This window comes from Scaptodrosophila lebanonensis, unplaced genomic scaffold (genome assembly GCF_003285725.1).
Source record: "Scaptodrosophila lebanonensis strain 11010-0011.00,11010-0021.00 unplaced genomic scaffold, SlebRS2 tig00000096-arrow-pilon, whole genome shotgun sequence".
Lineage (NCBI taxonomy): Eukaryota > Metazoa > Arthropoda > Insecta > Diptera > Drosophilidae > Scaptodrosophila > Scaptodrosophila lebanonensis.
In genome coordinates, this window is record NW_022060567.1 from 284,611 (window position 1) to 290,454 (window position 5,844).

Consider the following 5,844-nt stretch of genomic DNA (forward strand, 5'->3'; position numbering starts at 1 on the left):
ACGAACTATTTATAACTATCTTTAAATTTGTGTTGCAACTGCTAAACAAATACATCATTAATGGATTCAAATTAAAGATTTCTTTATAAATTGCATATTAAGAAATATATTTTTATATAATTTAAAATTTAATTTAGAAGTTGTATTATTTTAGCAGAAATGTCGTCCTTAGTTTTAAAACTAATTTTGTATGTCTTTTATTTATTTATATGGTTTCATCGAAAATATCGAACTATTTATATTAAAAGTTTGCTTTGCTTTGCAACTGCTAAATAAATACACCTTAAATGGATTGGAATAAACGATTTATCTATAAATTTCATACTAAAGATTCTATTTATATATTAACCATCGAGCATAAAACTGAATATTACTCGTAATTTTCTGTATGAGTCTACTGCCGTATAAATACATACATGTACATATATGTATTTTGTGTGTACATATTTATGTGGAGCAGTGTATGTAGGGGCACAGCCGTCATTGGATGGGATTTATATGCATAGCTCGATGCGCGTGCCAAAAGCCAACATCTATTACATTGCGCTCAAGTTTTATGGCAATTTTTCTGTTATGTAGCTGCTGTTTGTGTCGTTGTTGTTGTTGTTGCTATTGCTGTTGTTGCATTCGGATTTGGGCCGCTCGTGCCATGGACGACGGGCAATTAACAATTTGCAATTTATGTTGATTTGGGTTGTTATTGCCGTTGCCGTTGCCGTTGCCGTTGTCGTTGCCCGACTCTTTACGCTTTTAATTGCAATTTTCAAGTGAAGCTCATAATTAATGAGGCCATCATAAATCTATTTGCTGTCGCACTGACGCCTTCATTCCGCTTCACTTGCACTCGGCCAAGGGTCATCGTTGTTGTCCTCGTCGTCGTCGCCGTCGCCGTCGTCGTTGTTGTTGTTGTTTTCCTTGGCAGGACTTGTAATGAGTGCTGTTAATTTTTTTGCAGCATACTTTTCGGCGTGCCAAAACACTTTCGCTTTTAATTAGGAGGCCGTCGCACGAACTGCCACAATTAATGTGAGCTGTCATGTTTGCAACAACAACAACAACAACAGCAAGAAGAATAGCAGGGAGAACAACAAATACAATAACTAGTACAAAAATGTGCTCCTCCATTACACAAATGACAAATGCGTCGGCCATCGGCCACTCACACACTGACAGGCAGAGAGAAGCGGCACTTTATTAAGTTTATGCCGGCACTTTATTAAAATCAAACCTAATGCACAAGCAAATTAATTTTCTCTGACCAAGCAGGAATTTAAGCTGCCTCTGCTTCCCTAGTTATTATACTCGTATTTGTTTTTGTTTTTGCTGTTGTTGTTCTTGTTGTTGTTGGTGGGCCAGGCGACAGCTGTCAAGCAGTGTGCAAATCAAAAGTAAGCCCAAAGACAAAGGCTTGTCTGCCAGAAATCTTTTTAATAAAACAAAATGCAATAAAGGAATAAATATGTTGTATGTGTGTTTGAGAAAAGACGAAAGCAAAAGGTAGAGCCGAAAAAAGTGTATGACACTTCACCTTTTCCATAAAATTTTCCATGACTTGGGTGCCACCGTTTGATGAGGGTCACCACCAACCACAGAGGCCAAGCGAAAGAAAGAGAGAGAGAGAGAGAGAGAGAGAGGCAGATGGAGGAGAGAGAAAGTGTGAAAAAGGGCGGGACACGGTCACACTGCACTCTTAAGCAACTTAAAGTGCGCACAAATAAATCCAATTCAATTCTCAAGAAAGCAAACAATCACACAAACAGACAAACGAACAAACAAACAAATATCGTACAGATGAAGAAACGCAGCACCAACTTCAGCTTCAGCTCTAGCTCCAGCTCCAACTTCAACTCCAAATCCAAATCCGGCTCCGACCACAGTCAACAATAAGCGAAAACCAAAGCAAGCGTTTCATTAAAAACTTCCAGGCTATTAAGCAAAACTTTGTGCAGCATTGCCAAACTGTGTGATAAGTATCTGAACAAAATGCAAAGCTGCAAAGCAGTCCAAGCATGCCAAGCCATGAACAGGGCATTGAGAGGCGATAAGGATGAGAATTGTGATGGGGATGAGGATGAGGGGATGATGACGACGACAGCTGATGAAAAACCCGCGACACGCTACTACAAATCACAATATTCGCCCGCAAATTGCTGCCTGGCTGTAAAAACGACGAAAACGACAACGACGACTACAAATATAAAAAAATAGAAAAAATAAAATAGAACTCAAACATTTTGGACAAACTGCGGGTGGCGACAGATTGGACTTAGGACGAGGCGGAGCCACAGCCAACAATTGAATTGCATTTGTCGCTCAAACAAAATGACGTGACAAGACTTTCAGGCTTTGCCATGGGAAAGGGAGTCGTCCACACTCCCTATACATATAGTATTCGTCTACAGATTTACGGTTGTGTGGCACATCAGACGTGCATTAAGCTTTCTTCTCGTGCAAAGGTTAAAACACTGGCATTATCGAAGGTGAATCGTAGCTCATTGAGCCTAAGATGTCAGTAAAATTTTTCAAAAATGATTAAAAACGTAGGCTACTTTTGGACCGACTGGTATCTTATGGGCTTCGGAAAAAATTGAATCAAATATTTATACTTATGGAAACTATTCATCAACTATTTGGTACATTTTCTGGCTCACCCTGGAACGGCTTCTCCACTTTTATCGTTTTTATAGCAACTATATGACTTAGGAGGTCGATATAGCTACTGATCTAAGTGAAATTTAAAATAGGCAAGAGAACGCTCAAAGCAGTTCACTTTTAGTGGAGAGTCCATTTTTGAAAAAACTAAGACTGCTCCATCGAGAATTATAATGGGCGTTACCCTGTTTTTTGGTACACAGGGAATAAGTATTCTTTATGGACTTCTTTGGATAGAAAAAACATTAACTGGGATAAATAAAACAGGCTTTAAATAATCGAAACTTTAAAAGATTCTTCTAGAACATGGGGACTTCAAATCAAATTAAAAATGGAAGAGTGTTTCTCTTCAATATACTTGTATATTGAAGATTTAAGTTGAAGTAGAGGAGCCATCGAATACAAATTAATGAGTTATCGCGTATATATAGTAATACATCGCATTTAAAGGCATATATATTTATCAGGAATATATATTTATATATGTAGTATGTACCTAATTTAAATAATTGCATTCGACCTTAGGCAAAGCAGCTGTCATTCGTTGTAACTTTTGATTATTTTATTTTCTAAACTAAGCTCTATAGCAAGATATTTTTTCGGTTTTTACTACTCTCTCCGAATTGTGTAGAAAAGAAATAAATTGGAAATTAATGTTGAAATTCTAAGAAATTTGTGCCAAAAAAATCTAAAGAAAACAACGATATGAATTATATTAAATAAATACCTATTGTATTACTTAAGGAAATCATAAAATAATATATATTTTTCAAATTAATTAATTCACTAGGAACAGTACTGGAAGCTGATATTTGTTTTCTATATATTTTGAACTGTTTTTTGAATGTTGATATTTGTTTTCTATATATTGAGAATTGTTTTTTAAAAATTGGTGTTTGTTTTCTGTATATTTTGAATAGGTTTTTAAAAATTGATGTTTGTTTTATATATATTGTGAATTGTTTTTAAAAAAATGATATTTGTTTTTTGAATATTGATATTTGTTTTCTATATATTTTTGGCTGTTTTTTGAATGTTGATATTTGTTTTCTATGTATTGAGAATTGTATTTTAAAAATTGATATTTGTTTTCTGTATATTGTGGATTGTTTTTTAAAAATTGATGTTTGTTTTCTGTATATTTTGAACTGTTTTTTTAATGTTGATATTTGTTTTCTATATATTGAGAATTGTTTTTTAAAAATTGGTGTTTGTTTTCTAAATATTGAGAATTGTTTTTTAAAAATAGGTGTTTGTTTTCTATATATTGAGAATTATTTTTTGAAAGTTGATATTTGTTTTTTGTATATTTTACATTGATTGTGAAAACTGGGCTTCCAAGTGCTTGTGGGTGTGGGCACTGTCCTTCAAATAAATGTAAGATATTTGAGCAATCCTCTGTTTTGTTATGCATAAGATATTCACCTTATTGTGGTACAATATGCATCAGTTAAAACCAAGTTTCCTTCCGTTCTCCGTTGTGCTCCTGAATGACTAAACTTTTATTTGCTGCAAAGCTCATTCTCAGCTTTGCTTGGCCAGAAATGTTGTTCCGTTGGCGACCTTCCATTTGTTCTATAAATTTTATGCCAATTTGCACGTGTTCAGACGCCGCTTGGCTAATGCAGCACATGATTTATAATATTTGAAATGACAGCAAACAAAGTACAATAACAACAGCAACAAATATAGACGGAGAGACAGACAGCCGGAACGGCAGACAGTCAGTGGAAACTGGGTAGCAAGCCGGCTGCTGCCAAAGGATTTCACTTTCGTAACTTTCTCTCTCTTTTTTTTTTGTGGCTCATAGCTTGAGTAAATATGTTAAATAGGCTTTTTGACATTCTACCTGCCTGTCTGAGCTGTCTGGCCGTAAGGACGCATCACCCGTGAGAGTTTGGTTCCGACACTCAGCCAGGCAGCCAGCCAGCCAACCAGCAAGCCAGTCAGCCAACAACAATAACAGAAATGTTTGGGACCAAAAGTTGGACGTCGCCCGTCCTTTCTGGCGCCCGCATTGCCTGCAGGCTGCTTTTGTGGTTGTGGCATATCCAGTTACATTTCATTAAATTTCATTTTTACGTGTCTGTGCCGTCTGCCATCCATTCCATTTGCCATATACCCGGGGTCCCTGTCATTGCGTGCGTCTTGTGCGTGTTCTTAAGCGGAAACTTCGACAGGAAACACCTGATTCGTAAAATATTGGAAAAGTTTTTTTTTTTTTTTTCAAATTCATAAAGCATTCTGGTACCCTGCAAACGAGTATACAGTGTATTTTAGTTGGCAATGCTGGCATGTCTAATTTTACAGTTTTAAAAATTACTAATAATACAAATAATATATAGAACTGTGTAGGAATATATTTTTAAGAGAAAATACTTGTATTGTCCTGAAGTGTGAACAGCACGACTCAAACATCATTATCTGAGTGCCAAATTAATTGAGAGAAATTATGTATAAGCGTTTTTGTCTTGTCCTTGTTTATTACAAACTATGTGAAGGACTTTTATGAAAACTTCGAGAACTGTGATCTGTTAATATGTGATTATAAATAAAACTTCATGCCAAAAATAAACATTACGGTCAGTCAGACGAAAATATTTAAAAGGATTACATTAAATAATAGCTCTGGCTATTGTAATTTATCGGTAAAGGTAGACCGTTTGAAATCTATAGTTTCCAATTTGTTTAGATTTCTATTTAGATGCATGAAAACAATCTTCTTAAGCACACTAAGGATATGATGATATTTTTATATTTCCAATCCTCTACCGAACATATCATTTTAATTTTTTTTGTTTTAATATATAGTATAAAATGTTAAAATATATTTGAATAATTAAAATGGAATGTAAATAAAATAAATTAATATTCCTCAGTGCAAAGTTATTGAACCACAATCAGTACACAATTTACTTCCACAATAGTCGATAGATCATGGGTTAAAATTTCTGTTTGGAAATTCTCCAAAGCTGTTGTTTTTGTAGCCCACTAAATGCTAGTCTCTCGTGGTAAAATATGTGTGATAGAAGTACTGTGACTGAAGTACAATATGTTTGCCAAAATTAAGTCATCCATTAATTTAAAATTTTGCGATCGTCGTGCTTAAGAAATTTGCTATGAATTTACTCGGGAATTCTATTTAAAATATAGCTAGAAATGCATAAAAATTGTGTGAGAAAAGAACAAAAA